The sequence below is a fragment of the Tachypleus tridentatus genome, chromosome 8, assembly GCF_004210375.1.
Source record: "Tachypleus tridentatus isolate NWPU-2018 chromosome 8, ASM421037v1, whole genome shotgun sequence".
Lineage (NCBI taxonomy): Eukaryota > Metazoa > Arthropoda > Merostomata > Xiphosura > Limulidae > Tachypleus > Tachypleus tridentatus.
Window position 1 is genome coordinate 103,156,059 of NC_134832.1, and position 26,881 is coordinate 103,182,939.

The window sequence follows — 26,881 nt, forward strand, 5'->3', positions numbered from 1 at the left end:
TAAAAACACGAGCGATGCGGCCAGTATCACCTATGACATTGGTCATAATGTCAAGGACCAAACCTACCTTTAAAATATGTTTAAAATGGCGTCGTCGTTCTTGGTTGTAACGACTGCATAACAATAAAATATATATGATTGTAACCTGAGTGTCACACAAACCACAACTGGTGCATCAGTACCAGATAAATGGAAGTGGCGAGTTAAAAACTGTGACCAATGTGTAGCCTAGCCAAAAAAACTTCCTCCCTTCGATCTTTACAGAAACAAGATGGCCAAAGAACAAAAGAAAGCTTGACTTGAAAAAGCTTATTATTTTGTTGCTTACTCCAGGTCAACTGTCAACTGGTGTACAGTCGGGTTTTGATAACTGGACCATAGTCCATGTATGGAACAGGTACAGTGGTGATAGAGTCAGAGCAGATGGACTTTGCCGCTCTGTCAGCTAGCTCATTCCCACGAATACCAACATGACCTGGTATCCGAAAAACCTGAACAGAGATAGATAATAGAGAGAGATGGGTCAGTTTGTTTTGGATATTGATAAGAACAGGGTGGTAACTAACTTGGAATAATGTCAGGGCCAAGAGACAGCTGAGTGAATCAGTATAGATCATGCATTATACCATTCGTATATTGCATAGTTTTAATATGATTCAGGGCAAGAGAAATGGCATACAATTAGGCAGTGATCACAGAAAATGTAGAGAGGATTCTATGTGCTACAACCAAACTGTAACAAACCATGGCAGAACCTACACCTGATTTTGAACCACCTGTATATATGGGAATGAATGAATCATTTAAAAGATGTTCAGCAAATAAAGAGCGATATTTCCAATCAGTACCAGCTTTCCTCAGATGACTCAAAGATAGGTCACAGTTGGGGATAATAATTAGCCATGGTGGAAGAGGCCGATATGTTGATACTACTATGCTATTTAAAGATAGATTTATTTTTTCTGATTGTGCCTGGATACGAAGTCTAAAATGAACAATGGTAGATTTTCTATTATACAAAAGTGCGGCCCACTAAGGATAGAAAATACAACTCCAAGCAGGATGCTGTGGTAAAGAGCGAAGTATGGAAGCATACATAAGAAACAGTTGCAAACGGCGAACATACACGAGACTCCACGTACAAATTTTGGACTGGAGAAGTACGAAAGACCCCAGTGCAAAGCCGAAGTCCCTGATGATGAATAGGATCCAAATTTTTCAGTGCTGAGGTTCTAGCAGAACCATAAACCATAGACTCAGTCAAGTTTGGATCGGATAAGGACACGATAAATTTTAATCATGGAGTATCGATCTGCTCCCCACTAGGTGGAAGAGAGAACACGAAGAATGTTCAGTGCTCTTATACATTTGACACGAAGCTGCTTAATATGCGAAATACAATTTAATTTACAGTCAAATATAAGACCTAAGAACTTTGCCTCAGGGACGACAGGAAGTACAACATCAATACGAAGTTCTGGATCTGAATGAATACCTCGTTGGCGGAACAAATGTTCACAAACAATTTTAGGGAGAGAAAGATGAAAACTATTTGCTGTGATCCACTTTAGTATATGACTGATTGCTGTTTGTAGCTGCCGCTCAATAAATCTCATGTTTGATGACTGACACGAGATGTGAAAGTCATCAACGAAAAAACCATTTTAACTGTAAAGGGTAGCTATTCACTGCTGGCATTAATATTTATAAAGAAAACTGTAACATTCATAACACAGCCCCGTGGGAAAAAAACGAGAAAGTGTTGAGCCCACACGAACCTGGAATCGGCGGTTCATTAAAAAATGCTTAATAAAAATGGCAAATTGCCACGCAATCCGTATGAGTGAAGGTCTCACGAAATGCCATATCTCCACGTTGTATCATAAACTTTCTCGAAATAAAAAAAAACAGATACAAGATGTTGTCGCTTAAGAAAGGCTTCTCTGACTGATGTTCCAAGGCGAATTAAGTTGTCTATCGTGGAACGTTGTCTTCGGAATCCACACTGAGTTGGTGAGAGAAGGTTGTTTGATTCAAGGAACCAAACAAGACAAGCATTAATCATCCTCTCTAAGGTCTTACTTAGACAACTCGTTAAAGCAATGGGACGATAATTCTAAGGAATCTTTAGATCCTTCCCAGGTTTAAGAATAGGGAGTACAATAGCTTTGCGCTAAGCATCTGAAAAGACATTCTCCTGCCATATCTGGTTAAATACAGCCAGGAGAATAGTAAGAGAAAAGGAGGAAGGTGGCGTAGCATCTCAATGTATATCATCAGGTCCAACTCGTGTATTGCCAGACCGATGAAGCCCACGTTTGAGTTCACTAGTGTAAGAGTGCGAGTGTAGTCACAGGAATGACCAGTCGAAAAGGAAAGAGGTAGATGTTCAACCTGTGTTTTAATAGCTAAGAAGGAAGGGGATGAGTTTGAAAAGCTAGATACATGAGAGAAACATTCACCAAAAGTACTGGCAATGCTCCCGAGCATCAGAAACTCCATGGCCATTGAATATCGAGATAGAGAGGAGGTAAGAAGTATACCGTCCACTCACCTTCTGGATCTAGTCCCATATGACTTTTGAACTGGTGATTAAAGAAATGCTGGAGGTGTATTTAATCCAAGATTCCTTCTGGCTTTGACGTCTAGCTCGCCGAGCATGTGTACGAGCTTGCCTATATACAATATGACTGGAGGCGTGAAATAACCACGAAATTTATCCCAAGCACGTTTCTGAGCTTTTCGTGTTACAGAACAAGCAGAATTCCACCAAGGGCTAGGATGCCTTGGGAAAGATGTCAAGGTTTTGGAGACGCACTGAGCAGCTGCTTAGACAATACAGTTAGTTACTGATGCTACACAAATCATCTATCGATGATTTACATAAGATGGCAGGATCAAGTTCCGAGAGAGTAGTGAAAGAGGGCAAGGGGCAGTGGTCTGGTCCAACTTCCACTGACGCACACGGTTCAGGTGGCACTGACCACAGTCAATCTCTCTTAAAATGATAGGAAAATGATCACTACCCTGTGAATTGTTGTCAACCTCCGAAGAAAAGCAAGTAAAACAGATAGATCTACAGCAGCAGATGACCGACTTGGTGCATAAAATAAGTGTAAGAGCCATTACTGAAGAGAGACAGGTTGTGATTCAAGAGCATATGCTCTATAGCACAACCCCCTCACATCAATACTAGAACCACCCCAGAGGGTGGTATGCCCATTAAGTCGCCTCAAAATTAAAATAGGGTGGGCAGTTGCTCAATGAGGGCATCAAGGTCTGATGGATGATATTTTTTTGCGACGGTAAGGTACAGAGAGCAAACAGTGATGGTACGACCCAAGGAGATGCAGATGACTACAGCTTGCAAGGGCGTATTCAATGACAAAGACCGAGTAGGCACATGTTGATCAACCAGCAGTGCTACTCTCATGTCTTTGTCCTGCACATGACCTGTCATTTCGGTATAAGGAGTACTGTCGAATTGCGACTGTATTAGTAAGTTTTAAAAGGTTTCCTGTAAAGAAAGACATTTGGGATGATAAAAATCAATCCAATCCTTGATTTCATTCTCATTTGATTGAAAACCTCAACATTTTCATTAGATTAGCGTGGCCATTTTTATTTATTTTAGAAGAGAATATGACAAGGAAACTTGCTTGCGACTGCACTTTTTCTTTACTGGATGTGGGTCTATTACTCTCTAGTGATCCTGCTCTGGATCTAGTAGGCAGGTCAGTGTTTGTAGACATATGTTCCAGTGATTGAGGACGTGAATGAATGGTTTGTTTAATTTTTTTGGGGTGTCAAGAGAGAAAGACCCCATGGAAACACCTGGGCTAAAACATGGTAAAGTTGGGCAATGACTGGAAGATAGAAGTAGATACTGATTTGTTAACTTTGATGATTTTGAAGAGAACTAGATTAAGATGCGCTGATAAGCATTCTGTAGGAGACACGGAAGGGTCTGGACTCTTACTGTAGTAGTGGAACGGATTACAGCAGCATAAGTCCGAGATTGAATTGGGAATAGTAATTTCCGAGCCTCTGGGTAAATAATGTCTTTAGACATTGTACTTGTTTCTCTTATACCCATTTAGGGCAAGAAATAAATAAAATAGGAAAGATGTGGACCATTACAGTTAATCCAATGTGGTTCTAGGTGGCATTCAAAAGATCATGGTCTTTACCAGCACAATGGGCACATGTCAAGGAACCATGGCAAGATGTGTTCGAATGACCAAATGGTTAATAATGAAGACATCTAACAGTGTTAGAAATATAAGGCCGTATCTTACAATTCAGATATCCTGCCTTGATTGTGGTAGGAGGACGTGATGTTGTAAATGTTAATATTTGAACATTTGTCGGCCCCATAATCATGTCTCTACGAGTAAAAATTCGGCTCACGGCTATAACACCTTGGCTGGTGAAACCTGCGAGGATCTCTGACTCAGGAATGGTCTTTAAATCCCTCTCAACTATAACTCCTCTGGAAATATTTAAAGTAGAATGAGGAGTAACCTCAATGGGTATATATCCCCAATGGCCTTCGACTTCAAGAGGTATTTGAAATGTTGTGATGACGATGTATCCACTAAAATATCTCCAGATCGTAATTTGTTTACCGATTTACGAGAGCCAGCAAACCTTTCTAAACCCTTCTTAATAAAAAAAATGGAGACATTTGCCCTAAGGGTTTTCAGTTAAATAATGTATAATTAAAAATTGTTGGACAGCTTCAAGTTGTGAGTTTGACTGTACAAAGCCATCAATGTGTGGTCGTTTGCCAGTAGTATGATTTTTCTCTATGCTGTCATACTTGTTTATATTTTTATTTGAGGGGTATCCATAATAAAAAATGAATATTTCGGTGCCCACTGACCCTACCCACCATAAAGCCCTACGAGGAGACGCACTACAGTGCCGTATAAGGTCAATGTAGCGAAGCCAGGGTTTCGTGAGCACTATACCCGAACACCAGTATCATACAATTTTCACTACACCCGTTAAGGACGTCCTACGCTGGCACTCAGTTGACCCTGGCCCAAGTGGACTAGCCAACTGATCTTGGGGTGGCAATTCAAAGACCACCCGTCTACAAGAATTCGAGGCCAAAGTGGTGTGTTGGAGTTGGACCTCTCAACCACTAAGATCCTCTCCTCCCCTTCACGCGTCATCACGCACGGCAAACACGCAGAAGGATGTTTAGATCCCAGAGGAAATAAACTGAAAGTGCAGAACCTTCTCTAGGAGGTCCCCTAACCACGTACAAGAATTCATATCGAGGGGTCCTGCTTCTGGAGTCTCAGGTCTGGATAACTTTTGGCTAAAAAGGTACAAGTGAGGATATAACATCCCAATATAACTGGATAAGATTAATCATAGTAAAAAAACACGACACTAACTGAAATAACTACAGATACTACCTACAGTAGCTTTAGAGCTTTGTATCCAAGACCCTAACCCCTTGACACACATCCCCTGCAACCAATTAGCAACCCTTACAGAATTCATTACTACCAAAATAACTTTATGTTCAAAGACCAAAACTACCTACAAATAAGTGGCTTAAGTATGGGCAATCCCATGTCACCAGTTCTTGACAACATTTACATGACACAGATTGAATAACAAGCGATCATTTCTGACTTACACTCCCTACTACACTGGTACAGATATGTTGACGATACAATTGCTGGATCCACATCTACACAACAGAAACTTAGTTTTTTTTTCAGTCACGAAAAACTAGCCAAATAAAATTTCTCAACCTCGAGATCATAAGAACCGATAAACAATTCAAAACAGAAATCCACAGAAGAATCACCCATACTGGACTATACATTCCCTGTGACTCGGCATATGAAACAAAGTAAAAATGCAGTATATTAAGAAACCGAATAAACACAACCACAAAACTATGCTCACCCAATAAAATTAACAATGAAATCAACAAAATAAAACAACACTTCATCATCATCAACAAATTTCCTCAAAATACCGTGGAAAAAATTATACACACACACCTACTCCAAAAAACAAAAAAAAAACAATAATAAATCTCAAGATACAACAAACTACGTAACTTTACACTACTGTATACCACATGTTGCCGATATCAGCGAAAAAGTAACCAACATTTGGAAAAAATATTTAGCAAAACATAACATTCCAGTAAACACCAATTTTTTTTTCCAAAACCAAGTACAAAACTAAGCCATACTATGTACAAAACTACACTGACAATCACAAAACCAACATTATCTATAAAACACAGTGCAACAACTACCACGACTTCTATATTGGACAAACAAGCAGAACAATGGAAACCAAATTCAAAGAACAGAGAAAAAATCTTCACATGTTTTCAAAAACACCCAGATACTAAGTAGGGGAACAAATATAAACAAACGCAAAATCAAAGAAGCTCTACTTATACAGCAACTAAAACCAAAATTAAACCAATATAAAGGAATACCTTTATACCTATATTAATTAATAAACTAGCATCCAACTGCAACGCCCCCTACAAACCTGTACCCGTTTACACTCTCATCCCGAAGACATGTGCGAGGCAACAGTCAATTGCAAACTCTCTTTGTTAACCTGAAGATGACCTAAAAAGGTCGAAACGTTGTTCAGTATTTTCCTTTAATTAAAGTTTTAATACCCATACCAGCCGTCTTGATCACATTTTTACTTCAAGTTGGTTTCTCATCATCACGAAGTGCTTATCTATTGCTAGGATCAGATACGATAAGTGCAGGGTGTTTCTGCCTCCGTTATAGACCATATTCTCTGTGGAGAAGTTTCCGCCTTGATATTTATAATACTCTAAATATAAATTAACCCTGGAGCATTTGTATCACGTGTTCATCATCTGTGAACATTTTGTATCCCTTCGAAAGTGTAATGAACCGCGAGCCACACCTTCTCTTGTACAGAACATTTCCTCAACTCCTAGTCAGTAAAGAATAAATTCTACTTCTATAAAAATATTATCGCAAACAGGTATTGTGCTTAATCATACAAATTTAAATATTAGTTTATAAAATGTTCAATCCCGTTTCCTTGCTTATACATTTATGAATACAATATGGTGTTTGAAACATTTTTCAGTCGTGTTTTATCTGTCAGTATCTACGAGTATAACACAGTTTGATTATCATCACAAGGAGTTGTGCACTTAAGGAACTGATATAATAACTTGACCAGCGACGTTTTTGTATGTGTACGAATCAGTACGATACACTAGTAAAATACATACAGTATTTGAAAATACTGAAACTATTCTTACCATTATTTAAGTAAAAAGGTACAAAATTTCTTGCCTATTGTATACAGTTCAGCTGTTTACTCTGAGAAGTTAAACATACTCACGGTCACTAACATTTAAAAATCAATTAACTACTGAAGGTTCAAGTTCTTAACATGTCGAATTATAGTTTTACTGGTTATAAATTACTTGAAAAGAGAAAAAAAAAGTTAAAAATTATTAAATTGTACTTCAACCGAAAGAACGTCTCAATTGAAACTATAATAAAACAAATATATGTAGTGACAAATATACAACACAAACTTTAATTCGTGTATTCGTCTTTGGCGTTGTTGATGCAAGAAAAGTTGCCATCATTATTTTTATATTACTATGTCCAACCCTGACAATGGAATTGGATATTTCAGCAAGTAAGATGTCTCGGTTCTCATTATTTACATTATGACCTCACTCCTGCTGATTAACAGTTATGAAAATCTTACAAGATCCGGGTCTACAGCCCTAATACAACAACCATTCTTCAAATGTGACAAAGGTTTCGGGCGATACCTGAGGATGTTTTTCCTATTTAGTATCTCATAACATCGTCAGGATGGTTGTGGTAATATAAAACTACAGGGAGATCCACAAGTCCCTACCCATCCATATATCTTATGTATCCAGGGTGTCACCAGTATTCTTGCGCTCATGTACCCACGTACTTGTCACAATACGCTCTTCAAGTGTAAATGGGCTTACATCAGCCATATTTCTCTGAAAAAAAGAAACAAATTTGTAATACATGCGTAACTGAATGTAACAATAACATATGGAAGGGTAGGGACTTACGGGCCACCCTGTATGATGAAAGCGCTAAACAGCTACTAATGGCGAAGTTCCGAAATCCTCTTCCGAACAATGCGAAAGCACCCTACATTTTTGTTTGGAATTAAGCACAAAAGGTACACAATGGACTATCCTTTCTCTGTCCACCACGGATATCGAAACCCGATTTCCAGCGTCGCATGTCTGCAGACATACCGCTATGACACTGGTAGGCACAGAAACACACTATCCACGATTTCTAACTTATACTGAAGCAAAATATTTCCCACGGATGTTACATGGTTCACCCCACAGACTGTATTCTTGTATATTAATTTCATGTTGTTAAGCTTATTTCATGTCATTAAATTTTCAAAGAAGCAACGCAGTGCTTTATTTTCAATGGGCTGAAATTGTATCATATTTTATTCACTGGATACAAGAAATGAAGTTAATTCATTGATACTAAATCGCTACTTATTAACTTGTGGAACAAGCGCAATCTGAAATTCAAAACAATAAGAAAAAGAATATAACAAACAATATGCGAAACAAAAAGCCGCATATAGCAGAAAGGAACGCGTAGTAAACAAGCACGAGTCCTCTTTGAACGTGCGAACGTTCTTGACCGTATAAGAAATTCTGTTCCATTCGTCGGTCGTTAAAAAACAAGCTGTACGATGCCACATAGTGATTTAAAGTGTTGATATACATAACCACCAAGAAGATCCCAGCGATGCTCAATGGAATTTCCATGAGAACTGTTTCCTGTTCACTCTATGACCTCTACTGACTTCTTATTAAGGGTATAGGTCATCAAAATCGCAGCAGTATTGACTGGTATTATACTGCCTCACGTCTGTTACGTATTATAATTTATCTTGGATTAGTATCCGATTTATCATGTTACATACGTTACTTTATACTCACATTACAATACTTGTAGGAAAACCAAAACTGATACAACCTGTCACCTCTTCAGACGAAATTGGTGGTGGCGCAGTCTCTACCGAACACGTAGCACATGCAAAATATACTTAGACAACTAGGCATTGTCATGATGAAAGAAATGAAAGAACATAACTAATGGCATGTCGATTTCTAGAATTCTGTAAAGTGTAACTGTCCAAACGTTATTAAATATTTTCTCTTTGAGAGTCTAGTGCGTACTAAAATATGGTATCTTTTTCGATGGCTCAACGGTATGTTTAAAAGAATTTATAATGCTAAAAATCTGGTTTAGATACCCATGGTGTGCAGAAGCCGTCGTATAGCTTTTGGGCTTAAAATGACACAAATATGGCATTTTGAAGTAAATTTCAACAGCTGGCTTTGTTTAATAACACTCTTCAAGTACACAAAAAATAGGTTTGAGAAAACGTTGAACATGATTAAAGATAGATTTGGTTTGGCTCAGGGCTGACTATGCACTAGCGGCTAGGTGTCGTGATGCCGATCTGCAGGTTTAATGTTCGCATCTCGTTATCGTAAAATCGCGTTCCACCCCTTCAGACGGTGGATAGTGTTAAGGAGGATGATCAAACCAGACTATTCTATCAGACAAGGGTAACCCACAGGATGGCCACTGTTGATCAGTTGCGTTCCTTATATTTCTATCAGTTCACAATCAGAAAAGTTTAGTATAATCACCCTCGAGTAATTTTGCACAAATATCTCGAAAGAAACAAATATAATTACACCCAAGATCTAGTTTCTGATTAACCTTAGCGATCGTTTCTAAATTCCTTCTTGAAAGACCACAAAGAATTTGAAGTCTTAACTTCATGTTCAATTAGCACTAAAGTTAATTAGAGAGTCTTTTAATACTTTGTTGTCATCGCTTCAACAAACACTATTGTAACTTAAGGTTCGCTTCCACCAAATATCTTTTAATCTATTATTTTAAAATTGCCACAGATGTACCACAATTTATTTACACATACTGCAATGGCTTTCGAGTGGATTATTGTTCTTTTAAAAAAAAGAACGGATACATTAATGTTCACACTACAGTTCGTTCACACTTTGTACTTATAGTACGCAGGCTGTACTAAATATTTTTATTGAAATTGAAAGTTTTATTAACGACATTAAGTTATTACGTTCCTGGATTCGAATCCATTAGATCAAGATTGTTTACCTTCCTACCATTCATGTTGTTCTTGTTTTTCTCGTTCTCTTTGTTTATGAATATTTTTCTCAACATTTCCTAGTCCCTCAGAAAATAGCCTGTTATTTGGCATCACCGATATAGCGGATTATATTCAAAAAAACGTTTAAAATTAAAATTACATATCGGCGGAGAACAATTTACATAATTTAGCAAATATTAGTTTGTTGTTTTATTGAAACATGAAAATATTATCTTACATGTATAGAGATTAATTATTAAAAGAGTGAATTTCATTTATCAAAAACTAGCATATCACGTTTGGAATCTTTAGTGTTTTCACAGCGATTTCCTGACTGTACAACAGCGAAATTATGCCACGATTAAATTTAAGGCGAGGCAATATGTCATGTCATTTCCAAGAAAAGAAGTGGTTATATCAAAGTAATAACCATATTCAAATCCTAAATCATACCACATCGGAAAGAACTATCTATACCGTAGAAGAGACAATAGAAGAATAGCACGTGAGTGTAAGACAACCAACATTACATCACATCACATGGAAGATCGCAACTACGACAAATCTTGGTCCTCATATCGGTGAAGAAACGGCAAAACGCGTGCGAAGCAGTGAAAAGGCAGAAGTTTGTTAAAACACTGGACGAGAACCTGGGTGTAACTTTAGCAATTACAAGCGACCGACCGACCTGGAGTGATATGAAGTTTCTAACGACCTAGCAAAATATAGAGATTTATCGCTAACTTTTAAGGTTGTGTTCGGGTTCTCTTATAATGAAAACGTTATAATCAGGAGAGCATTGACATCAGTTTTGTGAGATAGATAGATAAATGTTATGTACAGGTAGTCAATAAGCTGTTACAGAAAACAAAAACAGTAACACGAAAAACGAGTTTAAAACTTAATATATAGATAAATGTTAATTTTTATTATTTCAGTTTGTAATTATCCATCGTTTTTAGTTTTAAGATTTAAAACTCCCAGGTTACAAAATAAGTCATTCCTAACGTTTCAAACAAAAACCTTATAAGAAAGTCTAGAAATTAAAGGTTAAAATATTTTTAACGTGAACAATAAAATTACCTTAAGCTTAGCTTATGTTATTAAACCAATTAAATAATTGTTTCGTAAAAAAGAAAAAAGATTCAAGTTTTTTGTGCACATTCATCTTGAAGTGAATCCACCTTGAATTTCACACACACACTCCAGCACTTCCGTTTAGTTTGTCAAGTATTTAAGGAAATTGCCAAGAGAGTTGCCAGCAACAACGAGTTGTTATTATGAGAAGAAACTGCTAAAAAGGATTGTGAAAAATATGTTGTCGTTATTGTGTTCAAGCTGATAAGAAAAATGTAGATTTATGTTTCAACATCTGGACTTTTACTGTCACCAAGGCGACAATAAAACATGTTTTCAGGAGCTTCTACATTAGTACCCTACCGTACTGCCACAGTCACTTACGTACATAAAGCAGTTTTTCAATCCCATTATAGGGTTAATAAATGTCTTTGGTTCGAAGGTACTCGCCATATTCACTGAATTAAACGTTTAAAACCTACGAGATCAGTAGTGCCAGTAAATATTTTAATGTCTACGTAAAGATTGTATTGTAAGCCTTCAAATAAAATTGATAGCTATTTCCTTTCGCTTTTACCAAACGCAGCATATGTTTATATTCCGACACGTAGAAATGAAAGATTAGACTTTCAACTTTCCCATAGAAAAACGAAAGAAAACACATTTACGTGTCTAAACGTGGCTGACTACGTCATTGTGACCTACTTATACAATATATTTTACACAATTATTGCAGTACCAGAACGAATAATGTTGAGGCCCTATATGGAAAACTTGCCTCTCCTTCCTTAAGTTAGACAAGTATAGAGCATACGTACAATGCAGGTAGAATATCAGAACTATATTCTTATTAGCAAAGCACAACTTTCTCAGCATAAAGCAAGTACAACTACCAGTGCAAAATATTTTATTTTCTTACCTTAATAACTTAATGCAAATATAATTGATTAAGTATCCTTGTACCCTGTCTCGCTAAACTAATAGGGTAAGCTAGCATTGTGATCATTTTAAAACATTGTTAAATGACTTTTATGTATACTATTAATTCAGGTCAGTAGCGATTTTTTACAACTCCTATTTGTGAAATATCACTGGGGTGTTGTTTTTCTGTTAATTAATTAATCGGGGTGTGGCTGATAGTGTATATGCACGAGGATAAATAATCATTTATAATAACCAATCTTCACGACCTTTAGCAAAAACAGAAAACAAGCGAGTCATTAGGTACAACACGTACATAAGGGTCTTCGTTATCACCATATTCAGTAAAAATACTGCTAATGCAAGCAATAAAAACTGAAAGAGGAATACATAGCGTAAACAAGTCCGTTAATCTAGCTGGTGGTTTAACATCTCAGTACTTTGGCAATCGGCTTGGCATGGCCAGGTTGGTTAAGGCGTTCGATTCGTAATCTGAAGGTCGAGGGTTCAAATCCCCATCACACCAAACATACTCGCCTTTTCAGCCGTGGGGGGCGTTATCATGTGTCGATCAATCCCACTATTCGTTAGTAAAAGAGCAGCCCAAGAGTTGGCGGTGGGTGGTGATGACTAGTTGCCTTCCCTCTAGTCGTACATTGCTAAATTAGGGACGGCTAGCGCAGATAGCACTCGAGTAGCTTTGCGGGAAATTCAAAAACAAAAAACAACTCTGGCATTCTCCTGTTATTAAGTGTGTACCAAAAAAGAAAGTCTTGTTTATATATGAAATAATTTAAAGTTTCCATCTACTAAGTTACTGAAAAAATACAGACAAATTATTGAGATTTTTCTTCAATGTTGTTTCAAATGGAACTAAATTTAATTTACAGTAAATACATAATTTATTGTTTTAAATCACCAACTAAGAAACTGATAAATCAAGAACAATCCTGTTAAACGCAAGAACAGTTGAGACAAGAAAATAAAGTGGATTTTCTAAAAGATACGTGTTTTGTTACAGCTAAGCCATATTGTACCATCTGCTGTGACACCCGAAGGTGAATCGAACCCTTGATTTTAGTGTTGTAAATTTCCAGCATTACAGCTGTTCCAGCAATGAATTTTTCCCCATTGTTTAATTCATTTACAAATGTGATATTTTTTCACTCAACTAATGATAAGTACATCAGTCGTTATCACTTGTTCGTTCTTTTTACACTTGTACACACATTTATATAGAAAGTTAATGGAAAACACATTCATGGAACTTTTATAATATGATGTGACGCAGTTCTGTTTAAATAGATTCTATATAGCTATAAAATTTCAAATCATTTTTAAAAGTACCTGCAAAATACGGTCTTAAAGTTAGTTAACAGTAATTCACACACTGAGCAGACAGACTTAAATATTATTGAAAAAAATGCAGTTTTCATATATAAACCCAGTCTTAAATTTCAATGTTATCACTCACTAGAATATATGCGGATTCTTCCGAAACTGCCTGGGCTTTAACCCATTTAGTGTTATTACCGATGTTTCTTACACAATTTAAAACTGGTTAAAAACTCACCTAATCTTATGAAGCTGAAATAATAACAAACCTCTAAACACATTCACTGTTGCTTCAAGTAAGTGATAAAACATCTTAAAATTATCCAAATCCACTCTTCATTGGTGAAGCCTCGCCTCATATTTCAAACGAATTAAAATAGCCGAATACAGATACACACACACACACACACACATTAACGAAAGCAATATACAGTTCATATAACTAATTTATTATGAACACAGTATACTGTCCTTATAAGCTTGTTTGTTAATTGAATATGCCCATCTTACACAGATGTAGTCATAAATTCAATTAGTTAGATGTTTGTGTTATTAACAGTTTCATTTTGTTGGAAAGATAAAATCATTAGACTAACAATCAATTAACGGTCATCGCACTTTCTCCAACACGTATGATTAAAAAACAACCCAAAAATAACACCAGTCGATTGTAGTCCGCAAATCTCTAGGACATTTATATTAAAAAATTACAATAATTTTATTGAACATGATAATCCATCACGTCTAATAAATTGGTTGTCAGAGCCCATTATTTACATACGTTTTATTATTGAAAAGTCACATGGGAATATCTAGATTTTAGGGAAGCGCCATCTATTAGATAGAATATATAGGCGGTTGATACGAAAATAACTTTTGAAAACGGCTTTTTAATTTCGGCAGTTCGTTTACATCATTCATAATCAATATTTGATCTACAAATAATAAGCTTTTGCTGTCACTCCTATAACGTGCTCATGACCTTCACAGGATGGAACGTCAATGTTTGGTTTTTGTTTCATAAAATGGGAACATCCGCGGATTTTTCGCTAAAGACCAGGAAAACTGTTAAATAAACCCAGCTATTAGTACTACATTTCTTGAATACATGTGCATAAATCCGTTTACTTTTGATATTTTAAGGCATATGATCCTGCTTTCTTATATCAGACAAAAACAGCTTATTAAAGAAAACAGATAATTTTAGCACAGTATATTGACTATTTTGTTTAAAGAAACAATTTAATTTTATATCTAGCTGAAAGATGTGTTTAACACTGCGTTAGTCTTCTGTAAACAAGTTTCCATAGTCACCCCTCCGAGGTCCTAACGGATTCCATCATAAAAAAATTGATTTAAAAATATTTAAATAAGAATAATAAAAAACATTAACACTAATTTTTCTTTCCTTTATTAATCAACAAATGAATATTGAATGCTATAACTTGTTTCTTTTTACCACCTAAAACGAAGCGGAACAATTTAACACAGACGAGCCAAATACTGAAGCAACTGCGAACAATAAACATGCAAGTCCTACCATCTGTCGGCAGCGATATTTAATAAAATATTTCGGGTCCTTGATTGGTTGGTTAGTTGATTTGGCATTTTATGGCATAAAGCAGCTAGGCTATCTGTACCAAACATCAGGTAAAAAGTTAAAACTTAAATTTAGTAACATTCAAAAAAGAAAATTAAGATAAAACAAAACAAAGTTTACATCTAGTCTACAGCGGTAAGAGAAAAACTGCAGTAATACAAGTTGTAAAGGACTTTCTGTAGCATAACTGTAATTATCATAACTCGCCAGGAAGACTAACAGGTAAGTACAAAAACCACCATCAGTCACCTGAAGTAAGCCTTTCCAGTCCTGGTTCGGAGTTATTTGACGTTATGGCCATTTTCAGAAAGTAGTAAAAGTTGTCAAAGACTTGCAGCAAAATTTTAATAAAAACTTGCCAAGATGACTAATGGGTAGTTCAAACAGCAGCGTTAGTCACCTGAAGTTGGCCTTACCAGTCCTGGTTTCGAGTATTTTGATGTAATTCTTAAAAGGGGATCACATTAAAAAAGCTCTAACGTGTAAATTAAAAACCTTAAACAGCATTAAAAAAAATTAATGGCCTTTAACAATTTAAAAACATTTCCAAGGTGGACAGTGTCACCATCACCAATAACACTGTCTAACGTTATGGACAAACATTGAGACAGAACATGTTTAAAATGACGGCAAGACAGTAAAATGTGGCTTATTGTGACCTCAGTGTTACACAAACAACACATTGGAGCTTCAGTTTCACATAAAAGAAAACGACGAGTTAAAAAACTGTGATCAAAGCATAGCGTAGTTAGGACTTGCTCTTCCGATCCTTATGGAAGCAACACGGCCAAAGTTCAATATAAGGTTTTATTTGGAGAAGCTTGTTTTCGTGTTGCTCATTCCAATTCGCCTGTCAGCTGGCACTGAGCCGAGCCTTGAATACAGGACCCTAGTCCATGTATGGAACAGGCACAACGGTGATAGTGCCAGAGCAGACAGATTTAACTGCAGTGTTGGCAACTCGTTTCCGCGAATACCAACGTCGCCAGGAATCCAGAAAAACTGGATAGTAGTAGATATTAAAGAGAAATGGGCCAGTCGGTTTTGAATATCGGCGAGAACAGGGTGTGAACTAACATGAAACGATTCTAGGGCCAGTAGAGAAGTAAGCGAGTCAGTATAAATAGTGCAGTTTCAGTACTGTTTAGCTTCTATGTGATCCAGGGCAAGAGAAATGGTGTATAGTTCAACAATGAATACAGAGGCTGTAGAGGAGATTCTGCATGCAACCACCGAACCACAACAAACATTGACAGAGCCCACATAGCCACCTGAATTCGAACCATCTGTATAAATAGGAATGGAAGGATGGTTCGAAAGATGTTCAGTAAACAACAGACAGTAGTTCCAATCGGGAGTGTTTGCTTTTCTCAAATGAATTTAAAAAAGATAACATTTGGGGACTGTAATAAGGTATAGTGGGATGAGCTAACTAGTGGATACAGTAATGCAACCCAAGGACGGACCCAATTCATACAACTGCGCCTGGATACGAAGGCCAAAAGCAGCAATGGCAGATCGTTTGTTCTGAAAAAGTATGGCCTACCAACAAAGGAAGGAAAACACAAACCCAGGTGGGATGCTTTGGTAAGGAAAGAAGTTTAGAAGCATATAGTAAAGACAGTTGCAAGCGGGACAGAGAAGGTTCATGAGACAATGTATAAGCTCTGAACTGGGGAAGTGCAGAAAGCCCAAGTGCAGGCTCGAAGTCCTTGATGATGAATGGGGTCCAGCATCTTTAAGGCCGATGTTCTGGCAGAGTCATAGATCAGTGATTCATAGTCGAGTTTCGATCGAATAAGAGCACGATATATCTTTAGCATAGAACATCGACCAGCTCTTCAACTGGTGGAAGAGAGAACACGGAGGATGTTCAGTGATCTTGTACATTTGAACCGTAGCTGCTTGATGCGTGGTATAAAGAACAGCTTAGGTCAAAGATAAGCCCCAATAACTTTCTCTCAGAGGCCATAGACAGGACAATTTTATCGATATGGAGTTCAGGAACAGGGTGAATACCTCGTTGGTGGCAAAAGTGCATGTAAACGGTTTTAGAGAGAGAGAGAAGTTAAAACCGTTTGCTGTGATCGACTTCAGTAAATGATTGAGAGCAGTCTGTAGCTGCCGCTCAATATACCTCATGCTCGACGACTGACACGAGATATGAAAGTCCTCGACATAGAGCCCGTTTGCAACAGTAAGATGGAGTTGTTCAGTGATGGCATTAATCTTTACAATAAAAAGTGCGACATTCAAAATACAGCCCTGAGGGACTTCTAGTTTCTGTAGAAAAGAATTGGAAAGTGTCAAACCCACACAAAGTTGAAATCTCCTGTCTATTAAAAAAAATTTAATAAAAATGGGCAAATGGCCACGTAACCCATATTATATATATACCTCGCAAAATGCCGTACCTCCATGTTGTATCACAAGATGTCGTTTGAAAAAGGCTTCCCTGATTAACGTTTCAAGTCAAATCAGGTGGTCCATGGTGGAGCACTGTTGTCGGAACCCACACTGGGTGAGCGAAAAGAGGTTGTTTGATTCGAGAAACCAAACAAGACGAGCACTAACCATCCTCTCTAAGGTCTTACAGAGACAACTCGTTAAAGCAATTGGAAGGTAGTTTGAAGGAATCTTGGGATCCTTCCCAGGATTAGATTAGGGTAGGACAGTAGCCTGGTGCCAGGCATCAGGAAAAATATTCTCCTGCCAGATCCAGTTAAAAACAATCAGAAGAATAGCAAGAGATAGATGGCACAGTATTTCATAGTGTACATCATCCAACTGATGTTCTGCTAGACATATGAGGGTCCAGTTTGAGTTCCACCAGTGTAAAGGAACGATTATAGTCACAGATACAATAGGCTCGAAAGGAAAGAGGTGATCGCTCTGCTCGAGTCTTCATGGTTAAGAAAGTGGAGGAAGAAGCAGAAGTGCTCGATACCCGGCAAAAGCTTTCACCTAGAGTATAGGCGATGCGCCGGATATCAGCTACTTCCTGGCCATCAGAAAGCAAGATCGAGAGGGGGAGGATAGAATTATATTGGTCACTGGCTTTTCGACTCTTGTCCTATATGACTTTGGAACTGGTGGTTAAAGATATGCTGGGTATGAACTTAACTCAAAGTTCGTTCTAGCTTTGACGTCTTACCCACCGAGCACGTGCACGGATCTGCTGGAAAGCGATGCAGTGCGAGAGTGTGGGGATACCTATGAAAAGTATTCTACGCCCGTTATTGAGCCTTCTGTGCCATGTGGCAGGCAGGATTCCACCACGAACGAGAATATCGTGTAATACGTGTCGAGGTTTCAGGAATACATTGAGCAGCTGCTTGTATAATACAGTCAGTTACTGCTGCCACACAGTTGTCTATTGATGGCTTACAAACGATGGATGGAAGGATCACGTTCTGTAAGAGCAGTGAAGGAGGGCCAGTTTGCTTGATCTAGCTTCCACCGGGGCATGCGGGTCGGGTGGCATCGACCACGGCCAGTATCTCTCCAAATTATAGAAAAATGATCACTGCCTCATGGATTATTGTCAACCCTCCATGAAAACTGGAAGAATAAAGAAGAGGAGCAAACTGGGAGATCAATAGCAGTAAAGGACTGACTAGGTGCATGTAAATAAGTGGAAGAACCAGTATTGAAATGAGAAAGGTTGTGATCAGAGAGCATACGCTCTATGGAGCAACCCCTTCTATCAATATTAGCAGAGGGATGATGTACAATTAAAGTCTCCCAGGATTAAAAGGGGAACGGCAACTTTTCAATGAGAACATCAAGACCCAATTGATCATAGATCTCTTCAGACGACAGGTAGATAGAACAAACACTGATGGTACGACCCAAGAAAACACGGATGGCTACGGCCTTCAAGGGTGTGTCGAGTGGCAAAGACAAAGTGGGCACGTGCTGATCAACCAACAGCTCAATTCCTCCATGCATTCGTCCATCACACAGCCTGTCATTTCTATACAACGAAAACCGCCGAATGGAGACTGTATCGTCAGGTTTCATAAATGTTTCCTGTAAGGAAAGGTATACAGGATGGTAGAAAGCAATCAGTGTTTTATGTCATCCAGATTAGATCGTAAACATTGACAGTTCCATTGTATCAAGGTGGCCATTTTTATTTACGTGTAGGCGAATTTCTGTTTACAACCACTTCTTTTTTCCTTACTGTCCTTATTTGAGGAGCGTCTTTCGACCGCCACAGATCCTGCCCTGGGTCGATTAGGCAGGTCTTTGCTGTTGGAAGAGTATTCCAGCGACTGAGGAGGTGAACGAATTATCGTTTTGCATCTCGGGGTAGGAAAAGAAGATGTATCTGAAGAAATGCCTCTATTCGAAACCAAAGGAAGTGGATCTCGGGATTTGCTGGAATGTATGTAAGGCACAGAGATGGGTGTTAAGTTAATTTATCAACTTTTTAACCACAGAGGTCAAAAGACTTTTCATTTGGTTTGAGAACGATTCTTTTGGAGGCACAGAGAGATCCGTCTGCACTCCCACTGCAGTAGTGAAACAAAGTGCAGCAGCATACGTCCAAGATGAAGTGATAAACAGCAACTTTCTAGCCTCGGGGTAAGTAATGTTGTGAATCGTTTTCAAATGATGCACCTTTTACTTCCAACCATTTAGGGCAAAAACGAAAGTAGGACGGGTGAGAGCCATTCCAATTAACGCAATGAAGGTCCATTTCACACTCACAGGCATCATGGTGCTTGCCACCGCAATGAGCACACGTCAAGGAACCACGGAAATAACGTCTGAGTGACTGAACCGCTGACACTGGAAACATCTGAGAGGGTTTAAAATGTATGGCCGTACCCTGGAATTAAGATAACCTGCTTTGATGGTGGCAGGTGAGCATAGTGATGTAAATGTCAGAATGATGGCATTGTCCGGCATCATAATTCAATCTTTGCGAGTGGAGATATGCCTCACTGCAGACACTCCTTGGGTGGAGAAACCAGCGAGAATCTGCGACTCGGGATATTCTTCAAATCCCTCACAACAATAACTTAACAGGAGAGAGAGGAAACAGAGAGGTTGAGTACGAGACCTTATGCTAGAAGAATTATCAGGTAGGCCTAAATATTTTTGTTTTATATTTGTATAAATTACATTAATATCTCTACATCACATTAAGTTTGTTTCTAATGACACGACTGTATTCACTTTTTCTTTCAGATTTCTCACTCCACATATGTTAAAGATTCCGAAACAATTGTCCGAATGTCCACTCGTTTGAAGGTCCAGTAGGATGAAAGCCAATTTCATTTCTAAGTTGACTTGCAATTGTACAGTAGAAATAGTTTTAACCTGCCATTATTTTAAATTCAGTATTTCTTCTATCTTATCGAAGACAGAAACTGCCAAACTGCATTCAACACTCATATCGTTGTTTCCCTTATGTAAGCGATGAGCAGAAAGTTCCAGGGATGCGAGAAGTATCAGGTGTGATTCTAGACTTTTCAATAAAGCACATAAACAAGAAACTGTTTAAACATTCGAAAATGTTTCAATAAAAATAACGATTTTTTTTTCATTGAAACATCCGACAAGAGAACTCCTGTTCCATGTACAATGACTTAACATTAATTGGAAAATCCATTACTTTGCATGACCTGAAGTAGAACTGATAGCAATACAAGTAGAGTACATGTTACACTTCAGACAGTGGGAGGTATTTTGGTCAGTTTTGTATGAAACTAACAACCTTTGAACCAATGGGCTTTTAGACTTTAAGATCGTCCCCGTAGAAAATTGTCATAGCTAGTTGTAGACACCGGTAAAAACTAACAATATGAGTATTTATTTGAAATTATAAAAAGATTTGTTGCATTATTATTATTATTATTATATCCTACTCAGCCTGTAATCTGTACCTTTTTTAAAGTTTTCAAGTTTACTTAAATATCTACTTGTATGTCCCCCATCGTTTCTTGTATCCTGTGAAACTAATAACGTGTTTGAGTAAATACATTAACACACTTGTAGGCGAATATTCAGTTAATCGGCAGATAGATTCAGCCATTGATTCGGAATTTGACCGAAACGTTAAGAACCGCTATGTCTAAAAGATAACATCCTTCACGTACAGGTTTTAATAGGCGGTTAAATAAAATGACTGGTAATAAAGACCCTTTTGTAACTGCAATAACGGGTTCTCGAGCCCAAAGGAGTCCCAAATCTTAACTACGACTATAGAGAACTGAAATGTAGAGAACCCAATGGCTCGTCTTGTGTGGTTACGCAATTTGAGAATACTAAACTAAAATACTCAATAAGTGACTTGTATATTGTTATGTGCACAGAAACTCTTCACTATTTCAAACCCAACTAAAACGAAACTTTTTCTCAAAATTATTAGTTGCACAAGACAAACAATTACCTAACCACAAAAAAGAAACATTGAATATTTCCAAACATTTAGTGTTAAGAATGACTGAACTGTTTTGGAGGGGAGGGGGCTTAAAACAAACCTTCGCCCCAAGAACTCCCGCTTAGGTGACTCAGCTGGAAGCCTACAGACAAATAACACTAAAGATCCGGGTTTGGCACACACAATTGGCTCAGCGCAGATCTCTGCACCTAAAGCATGGCGCCCTCTTACGGATTATTTGTTGCATGACTAATAACGATCAGCATCTTATTAAGGATACGTGAAATAAAAAATCCATTTAAAATGCATTTTATTTGTACATTTTCGATAATTTACTACAAACACCATCTAGCTATCTAGACTAAAGTCAAATTTAATAAGTGTTAGAAATACAATTATTCGCATAAAACAGAAAATCGCCCTTAGTTTTTGCTGTTTGTGCATAATTTTGAATATACGTGCTCATGATAATCATACTAACAAGAATAAAATAAAGAAACAGTAGCTAAAGTGAAAACGCAAATAAACCAATTTCAGTTACGTCTTCAACAGGTAAGTGCCTTTTAACCAAGACGTTACATTCATTAATCTAGTTTGAACTCGGTTTGAGATTTGGCTCTAATATAAAAGTTTCATTACCCTGTCTACACCCATCAAAGGAAAGACGGAGCCGCGACATTTTAAATTCTAGTTCTCATTAACACTGACTTATAGTCAACAATTTATATATAGTGTAAAAATGTGAGTTTTAATCAGAAACAAAATACTAAATTTCATTCTCATTCTCTGGTGACGTCAAAGGGAGAACATCTATCGAATAAATAATTTTACCACCTCAGAAGAATTTATGCGTAATAAGTAAATGTAATAGGATTACTACAGCAATGCTTCAGTAAAAATCTCTCGCTACGCTACCTAATGTCGACGTGACCACGTGACACAACCTCTAAAACCTATCAAAAGCTGTTTATCAACAACACATCTATGATGTTCTAATCTTGTTTAGTTTACTAGTTACGAAAGATGCGACCCACCCCACTAGCAGGAGTAACTAAGCAAAGGTAGTTGTGTACTGACAGATGTTTCTATAACGGTTATCTGAATCTGTAAGCAACCACGAGGAAGAAACGGTGAAATCATCGCATAGCAACGGTTTTATTTTCTGCCTAAACACTTACCAATAAAGAGCAGCTGCTCAGACCTTAATTATTAATTTTTAATGGTGAAATTAAGCAGTTATGTTTTGAATCATGTGCACGCATAATATTATTTATTATTATTACAAAGTATTATAATATTGTTACATGTAACACCCGTTTTTTTGATTGTTCTAGAATGTTTGCGCAAAGCTCACAACGATATTTGTGGTTAGACGGCACTATAATATTGAACTGGTAAACTAAATGTAAAGTAGCTACTCAAGAGCACCCACCGCCAATTATACTGTTGTCGAACCGAACAAAGATTTGATTGTCATTTTTATAGCGCACCTACAGCTTTAACTGAAAATCAAGTTTTTGAAGCACTGCGATATATTTGCAGACTCACAACGCTAGAAAATGGGTTTCGATATCCGTAGTGAGAAGAGCACAGCTGGTCACTGTATAGCTCTGAGCTTAACTTCAAACAGACAGATAATGAGCCGTGAGCTCTTAGATTCGTGGTGCGAGCATGCCAATATTTCGGACATACCAGACACAACTTGTACTGAAGTATTCATTGTAACAAAAGTCAAATTAAATTTTGTTTTTAAATGCAGAAAGGAAAGAGGTGAGCTTCATAAACGCAGGTTTGTACGTACGTACGTACGTGTGTGTGTGTGTGTGTGTGTGTGTGTATTCTTAACATACTTTCATTTTGTCGCGAAATAGAAACATTTTCTATAACATTTAGAAAAACCTTTCCCGACTAAAGTTCAAACAGTACATGTTAAACACCACATACTTTGTCGCAAGTCTGGAGCCCCTGACATATTCATTAGATTTTAATAAAAGTTCATAACCAAGGTTAAAATGACTACATATATTTCACAAAACCTTACTAAATGTAATATATGAAAGAAAATATATTGAAAACAATAGCCAACAAACTAGTTTGACAAGTTAAAAACATAAATGAAGTAACTAAACAGCGTGACGACACACAATACGGGGTGGAGTCGACTATTCTTTGTGTAGGTAATGCGGCCTTTTGATGACATGTAATAAAAGTGAAACGTGAAAAACGAGGAAGTAGATTGTTTTAGTTCTCTCTCTGCAAGTTAGTATTCATACATAATGATCAAACTATCTTCAGCAATGGCCGAGATTAAAGTCTTGGAGTCTAATTATAGCCATAACTTAGAGCTTCCCTTCGTCAGCAATGATTAGAAGCGTAAGGTAATTGGGTTTTTTACCCATAAGTTACTTTAACGGAAAGTGAAACCCACAGTTTTTAACACGATGTTTTATTCAGAATATTAAAACAATATATTAAGACAGATACACTAACAAATAACAAAGAATGTGCCAGTATTAAAAGTTAACTGTACAACAATCAAAATGTCTTCTTACCACCCCTCATGTTTTGAATATTAATCTAATTTTTATTATTTTCTTTGATTTAGATGACTATAAGAATTGCCTTTACCAAAAACAAAAAAGTTGTGCTCCGCAAAATATCACATAGGCAGAGGAATACCTAAAAGTATTTGTCACCAGTGACGGATCCTTCCCTAGGCATTCCCACCGTAATTAATTTTAAAATGTAAACACGTAAAAAGCTCCTTGCAAACATAATATTTTTCTAAACAGTACTGTCATAAGCAAATTAGAAATACAAAAAATGCAGGACAATAAACATTCAGTGGACAGATAATACTGCACTTAATATAAAACACATAGGAAATTCAGTATCAATCTTCAGTCTATTTTTCAAAAGGTAAATAGAGATGATTCACAGTATTTGCTATCGAGCTTTAATTTCTGAAAATCGATCATTGATTTCATCAAAATTCCCTTTATTTGAATATTCATGTTCGATTAAAAGTAAAGCCAGATTTGTAAATCCTGTCTAACTCGTACTTGAGCGAAAGAAATGTATCAATTTCAATTTGTAAACATTTTCACATGAAACAATACACAAACAGACAGTCAAAAAGAATCTCAAACACAGCGATAAGCTTGGTAGACATCCACAAGAATCCCATTTCACAATAAACTTCAGAAACTGTAGTGCTGCCCATCTGCCTCTTCAACACCGACTTTGGCAGTTTCCAAATGCTTCCGAAGTCGTCCAATTTCCACACTGATAACTTAAGAGAATTCACCGAAAATCTGAGTCAAATTTGGAATACACTTCGGAAGTTCTTTTGTTGCAACAGACAAAGTGTTTGAATGAATAACAGTGAGGACTGACAGAATTTGATCCATTACTTTAGAATGGGTCTCCAATTCTTGGTGAAAGCGATTAAGACATGGAAACATAGCCAACTTTACTTCCTCTGGCAATGCGAGACCAGCATCCTTTTTTCGGAGCTTTACTTTTCCTCTTTTCTTCATAGAAATGTCAATTTCCTCACACATTAGTTGCATAATGAATGGCCCTCTACAATTTCATTGCACTAATCTTCAAGAAACAGTTTTAGAGCTTGAAGCTCCACAATGCAGTTGAAAACTGATTCCAAATGTTTGCAAATACTTTTGTGTGAGATTAATTTCTTCCAGAACTTCACACCTAAAGGAAGGGGAAAAAAAAAAAAAAATCACATACAGCAAAAAGCAACATCTGAGCTGACCCTCTTGTGTCTACATTTTCTTTGGTATCGCACAGTACTTAGTCAGCTTTAAGATTTGCCTTTACTGTATTTATAATAAGTAATCCATCTTGCAATCTGGTACAATCATGCAGTCATATCACCAACGTCATCGTAAAAACTCAGTCATAAACACGAGTTTCTATAACATCACCACGATACATTTGCAAACACTTAAACATCACTATGATACCACAGATTACTCGACACTGGTACAAGTACCACGATATTATTATAAACATCAGCACTTTGTTTTATCATAATTACTTAATGCAACATACCTTATGTGGAGTCACAGTGTGAAGTGAACGAGACTTAGAATGTCAATTGCAGCAAGCTGGCTATGCTCAACAAACTGATGAATGAAACGTCAACAAAGTTTCGCCTTTCGATGTAATTTATCAAATATTTAATTTTTCGTTTGTACATTTTGTATTGCCAATAAAAATAGAAATTTTATAGTTGAAATTAATATTAAGCTGTTATAATAGTTTGAACATTTTATTTTTTTTCTTACTTTGGCGAATTTTTCATTTGGTTTGAAAACTTTTACTGGTATTTCAACTCTCCGGATGGCACCTCCCTCCTGGCTGTCACAAGGGGTAGACCGTCCCCCTCGCACCACCCAAAGTACACCACTGCACATAGGACATGGTGCAGAATCATTGTGCTCATACTGACATTTTGGACCAATAAATGAATGATAAATTTATTGTAGTTTTTTACAATTTAATAGCCAATAAATTAAAGTTGTATATTTTTATTATTAAGATGTATAATAATAAGTCACTGAAAACATGGAGGGATGATACGACCACCATGTATGTACATTGATCTTTCATGTGAGGCTTAAAAATGTATAATTGAGAAGAGGATAATCTTATTGAGTCATTAGAAAACCAAATCACGTACAAACAGAACAAGACGTAAATTATTTTATTTTTATGAAACAAATCAGGACAAGTGTTATCAGAACAGCAAGAGCAAACTCAAAGTTGTAATTGGATACATTATGTAATCAGATAAAAAAAAATCTTTAATTTTAACTCATTATAAAACATTGCATTAACACCGACAGCATTTCATGTAATCTGTATCCCAAAAATACAATATTTTGAAAACCTGATAAAGAAAGTATGACAGCTTTAATCAGAGTTCAAAATTTGCAAAATTTCTTATTGGTCCCCCAGAGATTCGAAGTGGGCTACTCAATGATACACATGCTAATTTCACTTCTACAATTGCAGGAGTGATTTTTCTTTTAATAACACAATTGTAGAAATACATTTCCGTGTATGTGTGTGTGCGCGCGCAAGAAAGAGAGAGAGAGAGAGATTAAACAAAACTACTTAACATGGATTTTGATTATATCGCTATTGGAATGTGCATAAAGAATAAAACTTAACGAGACGAAAACACAACTATGGTATTTAGGGGGAAGTATATAAATACACGTTTGATGACAAGATCAAATAGGTAAAAAAATATTTAAAAGTCTACTCGGCGATACTGGGCCGATTATAGTATCTTTATTTTCTTATTCTAA

At 37.0% G+C, this 26,881-nt stretch overlaps 1 protein-coding gene across 2 annotated transcripts in view; it reads right to left on the reverse strand.

The window, feature by feature from the left end:
• Positions 1–26,881, reverse strand: part of LOC143223091 (kazrin-like) — a 167,605-nt gene that overhangs the window by 100,588 nt on the left and 40,136 nt on the right. The gene's annotated exons all lie outside the window — the stretch shown is intronic.